This window comes from Hibiscus syriacus, unplaced genomic scaffold, assembly GCF_006381635.1.
Source record: "Hibiscus syriacus cultivar Baekdansim isolate YM2019G1 unplaced genomic scaffold, ASM638163v2 tig00112507_pilon, whole genome shotgun sequence".
Classification (NCBI taxonomy): Eukaryota; Viridiplantae; Streptophyta; class Magnoliopsida; order Malvales; family Malvaceae; genus Hibiscus; species Hibiscus syriacus.
The window spans coordinates 487,568-506,922 of NW_024063351.1; the positions used below are offsets into that span (position 1 = coordinate 487,568).

A 19,355-nucleotide genomic window follows, 5' to 3' on the forward strand; every position below is an offset into this window, starting at 1 on the left:
TTTATTATTGAATATTGTATTTTTATGTATAGTGTACAACCATATATATTTATATTTATTACAAACATTGTATTGTGAAATATATGTTGTAAAGTCATGTTTATCTTAGTTAATATGATGAATTTAATTTTGTATCATATGCTACTATTTTCTTATTAATGCATTATCAAAATACAATATGAACTTGTTAGTATTATTATTACCTAATTTTTCAAATTAATATAATTATTTGAATTATATTATTATTAATTTTTGGTACATTAATTAATTAAACAAAAATTTGGATTCATAATAATTTTTTTTGGAGGGAATGAATATATTTTTCGGGTAGAATCCCAATACATTTTCCTTCTTTTTTTTTATAAAAAATTAAGATTTAAATTTCCGACAGAAAAAATGTAATCTATCAGAAATTAAAAATTTAGATTTTCTTTTCATTTTTATAAATCTCCCGAAGGAAAAGATATGTTCATCAGAAACATAAAATATATTATTATTATATATATAAATATTCCGAAGAATTTTAAATAATTCCTTAGTAATATTTTGATGGATTTCCGTCAGTAAATTTATGACGGACTAGTTTATTTCCTCGGAAATATTGTTTTCGACCAGCGTTTTACTAACTACTCTCTTTCCTCAGAAATTCTGTTACTAAACTTAAATTCCGTCATAAATTCCCACATAAATTCCATCAGCAATCACACATTTTTATTAGAGTAGTGCTTTGGAAAAACCCAATTGCCATCTCCCTTCCGAGTCTCTCAGGGAATCCTCGCAAGTTGTAGGTCTCGTCATCATATTTCAAGCTCCATCCGTGTTCAACTTATTCCATCCAGGCGGAGATGGACTCCAAGAGACTATAGTTCGATTCGGTCGTAAGGCAACCATATGTAGCAAGCCATAAAGTCCAGCTGCATTTGTTGCCTCCGAGCATAGCTTTCGGGCACGCTATAAGATACTCTCAACGTCCATACCATCTGGTTCGAAGATAACTTTATTCCTTTGAGTCCAAAGGCACCATAAAATCGAGTCAAATAACACATCCCAACTATTTAAATCCATAGTAAGGAACTCATTTAGCACTTCGGGCTTGACAACTTCTATCCAAGTCGAGAGGGCATCAACACCCCCCGTAAGATGCGCGAGAGGGACTTCATAGTCGCACCACAATCAGGATCGTGTCTAGATTATCTAGGGCCCTGTACAAATTTTTATAAAGGGACCTTTTTATGCATCCAAGTTCCCCTTTGATTTCTCCCAAATATTTGACCACATGATATATTTTTTATATGCCCTTTTTTATATATCAAAACCCTTTTTATGCATCCAAGCAAAAGTTGTATGACACTAAATTAATGACGTGGTTCTCCACTGACTATTAATGAACAATATTATATTAATGAGCAGTATTAATACAGGTGTATTACACCAAATGGGTGATGTTTTCCAGTTTTCGTGTTCCCCAAAGACAGGGGCAATGCTTAGCTGTATTACAGCTGTTTTCGTGTTCCCCACCTTTTCTAATGGAGTTTCGCCTTACAGTATTATATTAAGGCCAATCACCCTTTTCAAAGGGTGACGTCAAACACTTTTTTCATTTCATTTGACATGAGGTGATTACATATTAATAAAATAAGCATTTTAACACACAACAAGCCTTTGTACAGTGAAATGCTTTGCCCCAGTCGTGTATTGGACTGTCCTGGTCCTCTTAGTCTTCGTTCATATGCACTCATTGTCGGAAAATGACGTCACTTATCCCACTTTCATCCCAGACGATCATTTTCACCATTGACCAATTGAAGCTTAACCGCAGCAAGAGCGAGTACTGTACCATCATATAGTAAGGTTAAGAGTTCTCCCCATCACCAATCACCATCCTTGCCAGCCATAGAGCGAACCAAGGCCTGGTCCGATGTGTCCTACATATTGACCAAACGTTGTTTTTAAAGTGGATCAATATCACCAAGCCATTCATCTCGTCAGAAATCAACAGAGTCATCGCTTATAAGGTCCATACAAGGTTCTCTCTAACTTCTGACCATACTGCACTAATGCACTTCCAAACTCGAGTACATCATTGTCAATCTTGTATTTGAAGCAAAACAAGCGCGCCAATAGCTGGGTTTTGCAATGTTGGAAATATTGAATGCAAAATCACACCGTTTGTTTTCACTAGAAAATAAAAAAAAATAGATAATTCATTTGTTGTAAACGGTGTCGAGGTAAAAAATCACTATCTTAAAAATGAATTCGTCCCGATGTGTGTAATCGTTGCGTCAGGCGGATCGTCCTTCGAGGTTAACACGGTCGCTCCAAAATTACGTACATCCAAAATTGGAGTGGATCGCTGATGTTATTGCTCTTCTGATCGAAAAGAAGCTAAAAAGAATATCTTAAAACACTTGAGAATGATTTGTGAGCTATAGGATGAGTTGAGAAGCCAAATGAGTTCTCTATTTATAGGCTAGATATAGGGCTATTTTTGTCCAACAAAAAATTAGAATAAATTTCTGATTTTAATTTTGAAATAAAAACCCTAAAAAATAACAACTAAAAAACAAATGAACCTAGCCTAAAATTAGTTCGTTCACCGCATCAATACTCAACAACAACCTATAAATAACAGAAGACTTTCACATTTTTTTTCATTTGTTCAAAAAAATTTCTCTAAAAAGATAGCAACCGCACGAACGTGTCAAAGACACGTATTACCACGACCACGTCCACGTCTATTTCCACGAGCACGAGAAGAGACGGACGGCGGGGGCGCACGAGAAACCCCCTTGTTCTCTATCACTCAACAAGGGAGTGAAGAATGAAAGCCTTAAATACCCAAGCCCAATGTATTTCCCACTCTATGTGGGATTGAGCATTACTAGCATTCCCCCACTAATACAAAGAATTCTTCTGAAACTCGAAAACAATCTTTCCAGAAGAGCAATAGCGAGATTTGTTGCTTAAGCACTAGTGAACGTATCTTGAACTAGTACATAGTGATGATGAGCAATCATTCTCTTAAATAAGTGAAACTAGTCTTGAACTTTCTAAGATAATGGTAAACTCATAACACAACTAACCCTTCCATCCACCTGAGTCCTCAATGTGTAAGATATATATATATATATATATATATATATATATATATATATATATACAAAAGTATATATTTGACCATCTTACCTCAGGATTCTAGTAAGTATAAATATATATATATATATAAAAGTATATATTTGGCCATCTTACCTCAAGATTTTAGTAAGTGTACTAGAAAAATGACCCATCTATTTAGGAAAATGACCCATCATTTTCATAGAAGGTGGCTAACCCTTCTCATTTATGTAGTTTATTTCATCAGGTTTATCTCAGGTATGTCTCGTTTCTTCTTCTCCCTTTTCTTTTTCCTTATAAGTTTCTCATTTATCGACTTCCCCCTCATTTTTGCTTTTGAGCAAATAATGAATCTTTCAACTAAGCAGAGTGTTAATAGAGCTATGAATCCTTGGGCTCTTCATCTTCAAAAACTGGGTCTGGAGCTTAAATGTCCTCTCTGGTTTGTTCTCTCTCATTGTGCTGTATTTTCTTTGTTTTTTTAATTTGAGGTTTTGAAGTTGATATTATTAAAAATTGTTATCTTGACAGTTTGAATTTGTTTAAACGACCATTGTTGATGCCGTGCGACCATCTGTTTTGCGAGTTAGTACCATTTCTCCTTCTATCTTTATCTTCACTTCTGAAATTTTTTGGTTTTCATTGCTTTCTTTTCATTTTTTTTGTTTTTGAAATTGTTACAGTACGTGCATAGCCAGAACTGAGTTTGGCTCAGAGTGCCCTATTTGCAAAGACCAATCTGCAGATCGAGGTAATTTTCATTTAATTACTTCTATTTGTTTTTTTTTGGTAAAACATTGTTGGTAGCTAAATAAGGTTAGTATCTGGGTTATCTTATTTCTAAACCCTATTATTTTTGTTTTGACCCATTTATAAGTTTTGAGTAGTTATTTTTTAAGTACTGTATCTTTGAATTGTTTGTGTTTTATCAAGTTGAAAGGTGAAACTGGTATATTTTTCAAGCATTGATTTCTTTTAATCTATCTTTTTGGTGTTGGAAATGGACGCATAGTATCTTACATAGAGATTATTTCGTTGATAAGATATCCTTGAATAGGCTTTTTATTTTAACAACAATGTACTCTTATTGTATATATTTATTGTTTTACCTTGTTGCAGTTCCTTTTGATCAAGTTTGCGAACATGATTGGTGCAACTGTATCCAAGTGCTGGAAGCCGGATGTCACTCATGTGATTGCTTCTACAGATGGGAACGGTGCATACACCAGGACACTTAAAAGTTCTCATGGCCATTTCAAACGGGAAGTGGATTCTTAATATAAATTGTAAGTTCAATTGTTCCTTTTTCCACTCTATATTCATAAGCATCTGTTTCTTTTACTTTGTTGAATGTGTGTTGGTTGAAGTTCAAACACTAAAACAATAAGTTGTATCGTCACCACTGATATGTAAGCTTAACTTTACAGGGGTAAAGGAGTGCTTGAAAGCCATGCATCCTTTGAGTGAGGAACCTTACAGTTAGTCTCGATAACCACAGGTGTCGTGATGGCCCTAAAACTGGCAGACTCGATATTGAATGATGTAAGTTATGTCTGCTAGTTTTTAAAGTTGGCAACACTATTACCTTTTGCTTCGCAAGCAAAGTAATGTGTTCCTCTAGCAGGCACCAAAGCTCTTTGATGGCTTTAACTTTTATTTTGTGGGCGATTTCGTGTCTGGTTACAAGGAAGATCTTTAAAATCTGGTTGTCACCGCGGGTGGTATTGTTCTGATGAGAATGGAGGAACTAATCGAACATAATAACAGCAGTGATCAGACATCTCAAGCAAAGATGGTTGTTGTGTATAACCTGGATGCTCCCCAAGGATCCGAGTTAGGAGAAGAGGTTTCAATTATTTGGCAGAGGGTTAGTGAAGCACAGGATTTAGCCTAAAAAATTAGAGGAACAAGTTACTTTCAAATGTGAACTTTAATGTGTTGTATTATTATTTATGACTTAGACAATATTTTAGTTCTAATGTGTTGTAGTATAGATTTCAGTATTTGTATTGTTGGTTTGATGTGTTTAGCACTAATTATGAATTAGACTATGTATTATTACGGTTGAATATTATTGTTGGTTTAATTTGATAAACCCTTTAATTATATATTTTGATACTATTATTATTAGTATAATGTTATGTACTATTGTTGTTTTAATTTGGTGTACTATTAATTAAACATTCTTAGGATTTATAAACTTTTATAATATATTTTTAATCAATTATTAATATTATCTAAAATTCATATTTTTATAAAATATAATTATATATAAAAAATGAACCTTTAAAAATAATAAATAATAAAACATATTCAATATGTACAACTTCTTCATTAAAAACATATTCTGAAAACAGTTTTCAGGAAAATTATCTAAACAGTGTAAAACATTTTACAATGTACCATCCAAACACTGAAAAATATTTTCTGAAAAATGATTTACATTTCTGTAAAACATTTTCCAGATTTCATTTTCCAGAAACTGTTTTCAGTGAAACAAACAGACCCTTAATAAGTCGTTCTCATTAGGACCATCCAAATTTTTGGATTTGAATTCATTAAGGGAGTGTTTGGTTCAAGGATTGTGGGATTCCCATGGGATGAGAATCCTACATTCCCATGTTTGGTTGGTCGGGAATCTCATTCCCGGTAATGTTTTATTACCAATAGTAGATTTTTGGGGTATATTACCGGGAATGTCATTACCTCCATTCCCTTAGGTATTGTAACATTACTGGCGTTTTAGACTAAAATGCCCTTAATTTTTTTATTTTTTTTTCAAAAATATCCTTCTTCTGTCATTGAATAATAAAAATTCTACGAAGGTTAAATTACAAATTTATCCTTAAATTATTTTAGATTTACAAAAAAAAAAAGTCTATAATTAAAATTTTATATGAAGTTCATGGGTTAAATTTTTTTTTACCCTTTCATTAAACCTTTTTTATATTTTTTATTTTGTAAAAAAAATTATATAAATATTATGAATTTAATTTTTTAAAGAAAATATATAAATATTTTACAATTTGTAATATTATACAAATATATAATAAGTACAATTTGGTCAAATATACATTCCAATAATCTTTTATTCCTTTAACCAAACACGGTAATCTTACATTCCTGCTAAACCAACCAAACACAAAATACAACATTCCCAGTAATCCTATTCCCTAGTAATCTTTTATTCCCACTGGTAATCCTACATTCCTTGAATCAAATGCACCCTAATAGTTTTCATAAAACTCAACCTTTCTAGTGGGTAAATTCAGCCAAAGTTGGTAAATTCATCAAGTTTTTCTCACTAAGACCACCCAAAGCCTAGGGTCTGAATTTATTAAGAGCAATTAAGCTCAACCTGGGTATGTACATTGTTCGTCATAGGGATAGGTAGGAAAATGTACACTATGAGTCTTTCCATGGTTTTGTTTGACCACATTAAACTTAGATAACTAAGCTGTGTATCCACCATGAATTCCTCAACCAATGGGCTTTAAACTCACCCCCTCGATGAATCTAATACCAGTTTTCGACTTAACCCTTTTAGTAAGTAGATTTGCTAGGTTTCTTTCTCACTTTACATACTCTAAGGAGAGTACTCCATTATTTATTAAGTGTCTCTTATTACTATTGTAAGCTTAGATAACTAAGTTGGGTATCCACCATGAATTCCTCAACCAATGGACTTTAAATTCATCCCTTTACGAATCTAAGACCAGTCTCTGACTTAACCCTTTGGTAAGCATGTCTGCTAGGTTCCTTATATGAATATGCCTCTTCTTACCATTGTAAGCTTGGTTCTTAGCCACACCAATCGCAACTTGTGAATCATACAATAAGGAAACAAGAGAAGTCATCTTTCCTACAACGAAATTTCAACTAATAAATTTTTGAGTCACTCAACTTCTTCTCCAGATAAGTCAAGAGCTATAAACTCTGACTCCATAGTAGAAAAAACAATACAAGTCTGCTTCACTGATTTCCACGAGATTGATGCTCCACCCAAAGTAAAAACATACTCACTTGTAGAGCTTACTTCATCATTGTCAGAAACCTAGTTGGAGTCACAATATCCTTCCAGTACCGTAGGATAGCCAACAAACTCAAGTTTCCAATCTATTGTACCCTTAAGATACTTGAGTAAGCGTCTGAGAGCAAACCAGTGCTCACTACTCGAATTATGGGTATATCTACTAAGTCTGCTCATAACATAAGCATTATCAGGCTTAGTATAATTCATTAAGAACCATAATCATGATTTCTGCAATCGTAAATGTTCCCTTGCACTGACTGCTCTTGATTACTATCTATGATCGCTTGCGTTCGGGAGATATGGCGAGTCATGACGCATGCTTCGTCGTATCTGCTCAAAAGAGCTCTTAGTGAACTGGTGAACCAACGAGACGACTCATCTCCAACGAAAGTGTATCGACGACATGATTCGATACATCGAGGAAGATGCAGTGGCATCACGTGAACGGGGAGAAGAAGGTAAGGTAAACTTGCCTCACTTCTTTTTCCTCATGCCTTTTAACCTTGTTGGCAACCTGGTGTTGTCAAGAGATCTTTTGAGTTCTCGATCAAAGGAAGGGAAAGAGTTCTTTGACGCCATGAACGAGGTGATTGTATTTGCCGGAAAGCCGAACTTGGCCGATTTCCTAACGGTGTTGAAATGGTTGGATCCCCAGGGGACAATGGTGGATCTAGAAATTAAAAAATGGGTGTCCAAAATTTTAATGCTCATATTCTAAAAAATTTGGGTATGCAATTTTTTTTTATTTTTTTCTATTTTCATTAACAAATTAAACTAAATTTAATATTTTTCTCAAAATAATGGGTGTTCAGTGACTCCCCTAGGGAGCCACATACATCCGCCCCTGCCAGGAGATCAAGAGGAACATGGTTCGGGAGATGGGTCGAGCCATGAAAATTATGAGCAGCTTTGTTGAAGACAGGATCGATGAGGTAAAGCTCCGCAAAGAAAAACCAACAAAGGACTTGCTAGATGCATTGCTGGAGCATACAGGTGAAGGAACAATATCGAATCAGAATGTTATATAATCATACTGGTAAAACTGCATCAACAACAAGTAGATTATTGTGCACTGTTGAATATGTTACGTATAATTCTTTGTATATTATTGTGTAGGAAATGTTCTTTGCCGGCTCAGAAACAACAAGCAGCACCATGGAATGGGCAATGGCGGAGCTGCTCCGTAATCCTGAGTCAATGAAAAAGGCGAAAGAAGAGCTCGACCGAGTTATCGGGGTGTACAGGAAAATTGAGGAGGGTGACATGGATAATCTGTCATACTTGCAAGCTGTGACAAAAGAAACGCTGAGATTACACCCTGCACTTCCTTTACTAATTCCTAGAAATGGCATGCGAGAGACCAACTATTTTGGGTATTTGATACCAAGGAGACACAGATCTTTGTCAATGCATGGGCGATCGGAAGAGACCCGGAATCATGAGGATCCCCTGGCATTCAAACCCGAAATATTTTGTCTTCGAAGATAAACTACAGGGGACAGAATTTCGAGTTGATTCCTTTTGGTTCAGGGAGAAGAATTTGTGTAGGCATCTCATTAGCTCACAAAGTAGTTCATCTTGCTCTGGCTAGCTTGCTATATTACTTTGACTGGGAGCTTGGGAACAACATGAGCCCCGAAGCGATTGATATGAACAAAAGGTTCGGGATTACAGTTATAAAGCTCATACCACTGGAAGCTATATCGAAGAAACGAGTCATGTATCCATGATCATGGAAGTAGACAACTAATATGCTAGGCATGAATATACTTATCATATTAATCATGCAATGCTTGAGTAATGCTGATTCTCTTATGAGGGTAAAGCAAGCTAATGTTATTGAGAGTAATATTTGTTACAAATGGCAAGCAACCCAAATTCAGAAACTTTACAAACAAGCTAATGTCAAAAACTGCGCACAGCCAACGCCAGCAGAGTCTCAAAAAGCTATATTATTGTGTGCTCTATTGATCCTACAGACATAATTAAGGCCGACAAGAAGATTGGTAATAACGGTTTCTGTTTTCGCTCGATTTGCAAAGTGGAGTGTCTGTACCAAAAGTACATTAGACCGGGAAACCATATGCTGTTCCTTGAAACTGCGTTCGGAGTGCCACCTGATCATGTTGTTAGCAAGAGGAGCCAACAATCCCAATATCCAAACCAGTACCAGACTCCGTTCTGCAGCAACGGAAGCACTAGAGATAAACGATGCGACATCTTTGTATTGGACTTCAGTTTAGAATGCAGAGCATTTCTCAAAGTCGAAGGTAACATATTGTACAGGTCATCCCTTGCGTCGAGGCCGATCATGTGAGGTGCTGAAACTAGTTTCTCTATGAAGAAAATAATGTGTGCATACCGGAGAGCTAAAGCAGCATCACCGAGTGTCGAAGTAGGAGCATCCAACAATCGCTTGGTATTACAATAAATTTTAATATTCTGAACACTGATTCAATCGTCGATTCGTTTAGCTTGCCGATCTTTCCAGTGTAAGCACCAGTGAGCCTGAAAGATCCAGTTCCAATCTGCTTGCAGCTGTCTACAATTGGGGAATTACTTCCGACCGACATGCATCTTTTAAAAGGTCCAATTCCGACAAGACCGTATCGTTTTCGAATATGACATCTTGCCACTGATCTGTTCGGACTTATTATTATCGGAAGGATATGCTGAACATCGTTGGGGAGCGGCAAACCAATCGCTGGACGAAAAACAGAGACTACTAATAGATTCAAAATCTTTGTTCCCACCTATGGATACCATTTGGTTGTTGTGGAAGACATATTTTATCCTCTCGAGTATTGTTAAAAGTGATCTTAACAGAATTCGAACAACATAATCATTTGTTCGAACCCACGGAGACATCTTCCGTAGATGTTTCACTTCCTGGCGCTGCAACATTTTGAAACTCGAACAATTTCACTCGATTCCACCCGGCATTTCTCCGCATCCTCCTAAGAGTTCGCTCCTGTTCCTCCAGCACTTACATCTCTCGAGTCAACTGTATTGTAACTGCGACGAATCTTTCCATCTTCTTTACTTACCTCTCCATCTTCTTCAACCGATATTCCCACCTGAGCCAATACGAATTGTTCGAAATCGGGTCTCTTACCAAGTGTTCCAAAGAGTGATACACGGGGTCAGTGCATTTCTTCCCAAGCCTGGCCACGGATGTTACTAAATTACCGAAATTATTGATTATCTCATTCAATGCAAGATCCATAAGGTAATTTTCATCGTCAGATACAAGTCTTCGAATTCCGATCGAGTTCATGATCTGTTTCCTCAAATCAAGATCTCTCCATCGTCCAAAAATGCCACAATTTCACCACCTTCGATATCAAACCAGCGACTTCAAATGCCAAGATTCCAAGTATCTTACCATTACTCTCTGAACTACTCTCCCTTGGATTCAACCATGAGCCGCTAAACCACGAGTCCATCACCATCTCACGTCCCATCTTTCGGATAAATTACAGGTTAAGCACTAAGCAAAGATGTGAGGGAACATAAAACAAAGGCAGATATTAGACAACTATCTCAACTACAATTGAAGGCAGAATCACTTGAATAGGGCGATGGGAAGGATTTAAATACCCGTTCAATAGCACTCATTATATAGCGGTAGTGGTGTCGTCCAAAATTATTATTGCATGACCGCGATACTCGGAGTCACCGTAATAACGTTCACTATGTCCACAATCACGATAATTGCAACGCAACAAAAAAACGACTACAACCGTAATTTAAATCCCTGGTGAAAGAAAAACCATTCATTGATCAGGATCATATGAAACACTTGATGTCTTCTGTCATTCACTTTTTCATCGCTCGTACCCATACCTTCCCTAGGAGAAGACTTCGGTCTTCTGTGCATCTTCAGTAGACGTCAGATACTTCATTCATTTACATGAAGACGACAAATACTCTATACATCTTCCATTATACAATGTACAATACCTTAATTGGGAAAATAAATTCAAAACATCGTTAAATGGGAAAATGTATTTTGTCATCACCCTATTCCAGTGATTTTGCCCATCCAAAATAAACCAGCAGTTAAAAGCGCAAAAAGAAAACAACAAACCAATAAGCAAACCAGTAAAAAGGTTTCACTTAAATTGGAAGGCATATAAACTTACAAGTGTAAAAAAGGAAATTTTAAGTTACATCCCCTCGAAGAGATGAATGATTTGGGAGGTTTTCCAGCAGCAAAAGCTGCGACCGATAACGCATAGAAGGAAGAGAAGAGGGGTTGCTTATAAGCGTGAACAATATAAAGGATGAGACAAAAGATACATAAAAACTCGAAACCGGTCGAACAAAAGTTCAAAATAGAACGGCAATGTTTTGGGTTTATGCTGGAGGATATCAAGGAAGATGATGTAAAACTAAATGTTTTATGAATAAATTAATGCCATTGAAGTATCGCTTCATTATGTTTTATACTTTGTTTCACGTTAGTGTCAACTCTCAAGTGAGCATTTTGAGAGCGTATGCTTTTTTTTAAGCATTGGAAATGGATCCATTCAATTTCAACAACTCCAATGTATCATCATTTCCAGCAAATGTGACTCTAGTTTTGGATAAACTACCTTTTAGGTCACTAAACTATGTAAACTAAAATAATTCCTCAATTAGATGACTAAACATTCAATTTGATTTCAATTAGATCATTAACAAAATTGATGACATGTCCCTTTTTTTAATTAGGATAGTAATAAATTCAATCATTATTACGTACATATTTTAACAATTTTATCATTAGAAATAATTCATCTAATAAGATGGTGACACAACGTCATCTTATTGGTGACAATATAAGAAAATATGGTTTGAGATTAGAATGGATTAAACTTAAACCTAGGGCAACATTTAACCGTTGTATGAAGATAATCGTTTGCACTCATATCCGTCAGGGTTAGCCCACCAAGTCCAGTACTCCACGAATTAGGAGTAAGCAAAACCCGATTTGATTTAAAAAAATATATATATATTTTTTTAATTTTTGAGTTATTTGAGTCGACTTGAATTTTAATTTTAATTTTTGGGCTTGAGTTGAGTTTGGATTTACTAATTAAAAAAACTGAATTTGACTATTTTACAATTTAGTCATTAATTTCCTTATTTCTTCAATTCCTACTTCATTTTTCTTAAACAGTTGTAGAATATTTATGTAGTTTCAATTCCTCCTTTAGAAAACTAGTTTCTTATTTTAGTCCCTCAACTTTACATGATTTTCTTATTTCTTCATTTACTCTTTTGCTTTAAGTTCATTTTGACCAAATTTAAACCACATAATCAACTAACACTACAATTATCTAATTTCAATTCCTATTATTAACATTAAATTTATTCTTGGTACAATTTATTCCTAGTTTATTCAATTTGACGTAAGATTATTTTTTATTATTTTTTCATCCTACCAATTCATCAATAATTTTATAAATATATTTATATATTATATTATTAGAGAAACTTGTTTTAATTGAAACCAATATGCACCGTAATATAATAAAAAATATAATATGTTATTTGAAGACACCGGTCTTTGACTGAAAATGAAGAAAGAGATTGCGTCCAAGTGATTTCGTAAGAGTGTTTGCAATTTGAGCTTTGAATGGAATGTGTTGAACCAATAGTGAATCAGCATCAACTAAGTCACGAACAATAAAGTAATCGATAGCAAGATGTTTCATACGAGAACGAAGACTAGATTTTTACATTAAGGTTATTTAAGATTAAGATATAACAATAGTGATTCCATAATTCACGCTATCAAAGGTATTTTGAACATTTTGATTCCTGAAAAATTCTTATTAACTTAATCCAATAAGGGTAAACAATGATTTATGATAATCAGAATTTATGTCGAATTATCATGATATCAAGTCAAATCAAACTAAAAAGATCTTAGCACTGTGATACATGTTAATCATTCGGACCGAGATACTTCACGAATATTTGCTTCTTACTACTAACTACACTAGTTGAATTGATTATTTATCTAAAGATATTTACTTATTCCAAAACGTAAGTGTAGACACCTATTTTCGTCTGATTTTTATTTATATATACATATCTATATATTATATAGTTTACAAATGTTTTAAAATACATATAATATATATTTTGAGAATAGCTTTTTGAAAAGTATATATATGATATATAATATAGTTTTTTTTCGAAAACATTTTAAAATATATATAATATAGTCTTTGAAAACATTTTGAAAATGTATATATATATATATATATATATATATATATATATATATATATATTTTTTTTTTTGAAAACGTATATAATATAGTTTGAAAACATTTTTGAAAATTTATATGATATATAGTTTTGAAAACATTTATATATTATATAGTTTTTTAAAAAATATTTTAAAAATATATAATATATAATTTTTTTTAACATTTTTTAAAATCTATATATTATATAATTTCAAAAAAAAAAGACATTTTGGAAATTATATATATGTTTTTTAAAATATTTATATATATTATATTATTATATATTATCATTATTTATTATTATCATTATTATTATTGTAATTATTTATTTATAATTATTATTATTTCTTATTTAATTATTTTGTTCTTGTTTTTCTGTTCAGGGTCCAGAACGAGGTCCAAGCAGATCAGGTGGGCCTGACCCAACCCAGTTGCCAAGCTAGGGTTTCTAAACTTAGTCCCAGCGCCGCACAACTTACAGCCGTTAGATCAAGCAGTGATCAACGGCTCAAATCACATGATAACTAGGGTTCTGAATCTTCATCAAATGAGCAGCCAGATCTGGACCGTTGGATCTGACCCAATCCAACGGCCAGAAGCAATTTCAACGGCCAGAAGCATCAGCGTCACCGGAAATGAAACGGTCAAACATGCAACAACACGTTCCATAACAGAACGCAAATCTCGCAAGAATCGAGTCACAACAGCTCAGTCTCCCACAGGCCGAAAATCGCGCCACCACACGGGACTGACCCATCCCGTGAAGTTCGGTAACGCTCACCGGCCGAGAGAGTATAAATACCCCCAGACAGAACAGGACAGGGGGAGATGATGAGAGAACACATAAACCAACGGCAGAATCACGGCCACAAAGAACCAAACATCAACACAAAACAGAGAACACATATCTACACCAAACGTCAACCACATATATAACCACAGTACACCGAGAGCCATAACCAAACACAAGTCCAAACGAAACACAACCAGAACGCAAAATAAACCAAAACAACAGCAAAAAACAAAAACAAAAGCAGACAGCCCCGATCTAGGCCACGAAGGGCCATTGGAAGCGGAAAGGTCGCTGGAGACGGGTAGGTGTCGAACGGTTTTTTGTAGATCTACGGTTATTTGGGTGTGTTTTAAAGATTTGGGGCTCAGATTCGGGTGCACGACGTTGGGGGAGTTATTTTTGTAGGTTTGGGTTTCCTACGGCCGCCGGCAGTGGCGGCCGGCACGGCGTTGGCACGACGGGGAGACCACCGGAGCTGTGGCCTGATATCTCCCATTTGAGAGAGTTTGAGAGACGAGAGAGAGCGCAGAGAGAGAGGGAAAAATAACCAAATGAGAGAAATGAAGAAACAGAACCCTATTTTCGGCTTTAAATACGAAATTCAAAACGGCGTCGTTTTACGAAGGATTGGTATGCAAATAGAGGATTTTTAAATCCTCTCCGCAGTCCCTGGTATTTTGGATCGGTTTTCATTTTGGTCACTATTTGTAATTTTGACCCCGAATTTGCAATTCAATTAATTTGGTCCCGGTTTATATTTCTTTTATCTTTGTGAATTGGCTCCTAACTTTTTCAATTTTTTTTGCAGTCCATTTTAATGTCAATTTGGCCCGCTAATTTTATTTTTTTTAATTTGGTCCCCCTACGTCTTACTGTATTTTATCGCTATCATTATTATTATTATTCCGTCATATTTTTTGTTACTATTAAACTTTACCTTTTTTTTCTTTTTCCTTTTTTAATTTTAATTTTATCTATCATATTTTTCTTTCCTCTTTGACTTATTTCTATCTATTTATTTCTTTTTCACTTATTAATTTTTTTCTTTTGACTTGTTATTATTACTATTTTGTTTGCGATTCATTTAATATTTGTTTATTGTTTTTTATCTAACATTTTCGATTTTTCTTTTAGAAGAATTTCAACCGATCAAAGGTAAGTAATTCGAATCGGATTTCTAAATTTCAATTTAAATTTTCTAATTTTCGTAATTAAAGACAATCGGCAAATTAATTGGTACCGAAAGGGCGGTTCAAGGGTGCTAATCCTTCCTTGACCGTAACCGACTCCCGAACCCGATTCACTTCTGGTAAAACGCAGATCAGGTAAGATGGTGTCCGACCTACCTAAATTCGTTTTAAAATGGTCGGTGGCGACTCTAACCCAATTCATTCAAGTCGAAGCCCAATTCCGGGGCCCCACTCGAAAGACGGTTGCGACAGCTTGGCGACTCTGCTGGGGGACGGGTAACTGAGTCAGGCCGACTTTAATTTTCGGTTGTCTTTTATGCGAAAACGGTAAATTTAAATTTTAATTTATTTATTCGATTCCAATTATTTATCTTTGATTATTTTTCAAATAAATAGTTGTACTAACCGTTTTCTCAATGATTTCAGCATTTAAAGTCTTTTTCATCTAAGGCTCTATACCCGAGCTCCGAACCCTATTTAAGTGGGGGTGAAAGCGACGCCTTCGTGTGAATTTATTCACCGTGCGGGCCTAGCAAGTAGCCTTCGAGATTCATATACCTTATGTTTTCGTGTGAATTTATTCTCCGTATGGGCATAAGGGAATGTTTCCTCTCGAGTTTAACTTAGTCCACACAAGCATGTGATGGGTTTAGGACTAAGGGTCTGGTAAGCCTAAGGAGGCACCAGCAAAGAGAACTCGGGTACCGTTTTTTTAGAACCTAACTCGGGAGACTACAGGGAATTAGAGCCCACCCCAAAACCTCATTCCAAACCCGAGGCTATTTTTATTTCCTACTTTATTTTCTGTTCAAAGTATGCGAACTAGACAAACATGTGGTTAGGTTTTGTTTGAAATTAGCATGCGGGATAGAGATCATGTCCGGGTAGGAATAATAAGCATGTGGGGTAGATATCATGTGGGGTAGGACTTTTTATCATTTTTTTTATTATTATCCTTATCTCATTAATTTTTTTCCTCCTTTCATTTTTGTTATTTGACATTTTTTTTATCATTCGCATCATTTAAAAAGAGGTGTTGATTCCCCAAAAATGTGTTTGTTAAAACATGAATAATCTGCATTAATGGATAATGGGGTTGTAATACGAAGAGATGAAAAGCTCAGAAGTCCAGCCGTGGTCAAAGAATACCCAGAGGAAAAGGTTGCAGGGGCAAGACGAGGAAAAGGTTACTGACCCGGGCGCTCCTTTCGAAAACTACGAGAACAAGATGGTGAAACCTTAGCTGAGCTAGATGACATTGCTAACGAATTCAAGAAGCAAGCTTCGTATAGTCTCTATCGATGAAGGGCTCAAATGGTGTTGCCGTTAGGGAACAGACTCGACATAGAGTGAAAGACGAGGATGCAGTCCTTCGAGACCTTTTTGGGGCAAGCAACTCGTCATCTGCACAAGTTTAGCCAAAGGAGCCGGAATGGTTCGACAGGATATTCAACCGGTGAAAAAAGACGGAAGACGAATCAACTTGTCGGAAGCTGTCATGATATTTTTGTCTCTTAAGAGATAAAACACTTTTGTCCCCAATAAGGATTATTTATAATAACAGACACATTTTTCGGATCAATGCCTCGAACATTTCATGCATCATGCATTCTTGCATATTTCGCATAGTTTTTTTTTCCACTGTATTTACATGAACTAATAAGATATTTTCATAACGGAAGGGTACAAACACTGGACATACCGCCTCAAGCGTTGGACACACCCCATCCACATAACACTCGTTTGAAGAAGAAGAGGATGGAAGCCAGAATTATACAAATCGAGGAGAATATGTTGAAACTACAAAAGGAGCTAGAAGACAAGATAAACCAGAACAGTCGAAATACTCTGGAAACAATCACAAAGAACCAAGAGTCCTTGGTTGATCAGATCGTTGCCAAGTTGGTTGGCCTACAACAGACCAGTGCGCCCGGGGCGGGTTCACTGGAAGGGATAACTATACAACCTATCCCGCAAGTGGTTATCTCACCTGAAATCTTACCAGAGCTCCAAGGGGACTCATTTACTGAAAAAGCGAAGCCCTCGTCCTTTGTATTTAACCCTAAGAACAATCCGGGTTATTACTATATGTCGGATTTGGACGAAGATGACAAAGCGAAGAAGATGGAGAAAAAAATCAAACAATTGGAGGACCAAATGAATATAGTCAAAGGAGACCGTGACTACCATGAAATCGATGCAGCGGAACTAAGTCTAGTCCCGGACTTGGTTCTTCCCCCGAAATTTAAGTCCCCGGAGTTCGAGAAGTTTGACGGGAACAGTTGCCCATCCGCTCACATCACCATGTTCTGTCGAAAGATGACAGGATATGGAGGAAACGACCAACTCCTGATCCACTGTTTTCAGGATAGTCTGTCGGGCTCAGCCATTCGGAGGTACAACCAGCTCAGCCGATCAAATATCAAGACATGAAAGGACCTGGCCAAGTCATTTCTGGAACAATACAAGCATAACAATGACATAAGGCCAGATCGAGTTATGCTACAAAACATGGAAAAGAAGCATAACGAGAGTTTCAGGCATTACGCACAAAAATAGAGGGACTTGGCTGTGCAAGTTCATCCACTGTTAGATGAAAAGGAAACCCGAAAACTTTTCGTGCAGACCCTGAAGGCTCCATACTTCGGGCACCTGGTGGCGATCACATCAGGAAGCTTTTCAGACTTGGTTATGGCCGGAGAAATGATTGAGTCGGCCATAAAGCAAGGCAAGATTAAGGATGGGGAAGCCAGTAAGAAGCCTCCTATGAGGGAGAGGGATGGAGAGGTTAACAACATTAAACACTTCAGCAAAGGTGTTACAATCTCCAGCCCAAAATCAACTACAGCTGTACCGTCAGGTACTTCTAAACAAGATTCCAGGAGGGAAAGGGAACATTTTGACCCTATTCCCATGACCTACAAAGAGCTTTACCAGCAACTTCTTGACACCCATGTAGTGTCACCATATCCAGTAGAACCCATGGAGCCCCCATACCCCAAGTGGTATGATGAGAATGCGTATTGTGAATATCACGGCGGTGTCCCAGGGCACACAATTGAGAACTGTTACGCATTCAAAAGAGACGTACAGAAGATGCGAAACCAGAACTGGATCGACTTCAATAACTTGGGGGCATCCAAGTGAGGAAGATCATTTCACTTGAGGCATTCTGTTTGAACTTGTTTCCCCCCCCCACTTTTTCAAGTTTTTGTAAAAACATTTGAATAAATTTATGTTACTTTAAAGATTGTAAGCAAGGAATCACATTTGCAAACTTACAATTCTTTGAATATCATCTGAATTAAGAAACTCTGTAAATGGTTCAAAGTTACATATCTTTGACGAAGTAACATGATTTAAAAACAAGGACTTTGACCTTACCCAGAATATACACTCGAACACCATACCCTACTCTTGCAATTAACCGATATAACCTTTTACTTTCATAAGGTGCAGACAACATGGGGCATCGTTTGCATATGACGATTACTATATTGTTTAGGTCAGTTGCTTGGAAATTGAACTCTAAAAATGAAATTTTTTGACTTTCAACAAAACACTTAGACTATAACAGGTTCTTCTTTACAATCTTAAGAAATTAAATCCGTAAAACTAAGCTATTCCACTAAGGCAATTGGTTATAGAGGAAACTCGAAAGCCCTGGCTTTATGAATAGATTGCATTCAAACCATGACATTGCTCAGACACTTGGCAATTCGGTGTCTGCTCCACTGCTTTTGTCCGGTCGAAGACTTTGTGATGAGATGAACCCTTCAGTTAACTTGATAAAAATGATTATAATGATAAGTTGTCCCTCTAAAGCAATTGGTTAAACGCCCCAGCTTTATGGATTCAGCTAGCCAGATAACGGCAAATTAAATCGAATTTATCTAAGCATGAAGTTTCGGTAATGATGGACTAAGGGAGATAAGGAACACCTGTTATAGTCAAATTTCACACGAGCACTCAAGAATTTTA

General features: G+C 36.0%; 2 long non-coding RNA genes and 1 pseudogene across 2 annotated transcripts; all 3 read left to right on the top strand.

Annotated features, from left to right (window-relative positions):
• The first annotated feature begins 3,421 nt into the window (after positions 1 to 3,421).
• Positions 3,422 to 3,890, top strand: LOC120181081. Its single transcript, XR_005521731.1, has 3 exons — positions 3,422 to 3,556; positions 3,646 to 3,699; positions 3,798 to 3,890. It is a non-coding gene; the product is annotated as an uncharacterized LOC120181081 (long non-coding RNA).
• Positions 3,891 to 4,167: 277 nt separating this feature from the next.
• Positions 4,168 to 5,012, top strand: LOC120181069. The gene is made up of 3 exons (XR_005521727.1): positions 4,168 to 4,400; positions 4,542 to 4,656; positions 4,739 to 5,012. It is a non-coding gene; the product is annotated as an uncharacterized LOC120181069 (long non-coding RNA).
• A 2,356-nt stretch (positions 5,013 to 7,368) lies between these two features.
• On the top strand, positions 7,369 to 8,877 carry LOC120181047 (annotated as a pseudogene).
• The last annotated feature ends 10,478 nt before the right edge of the window (positions 8,878 to 19,355 follow it).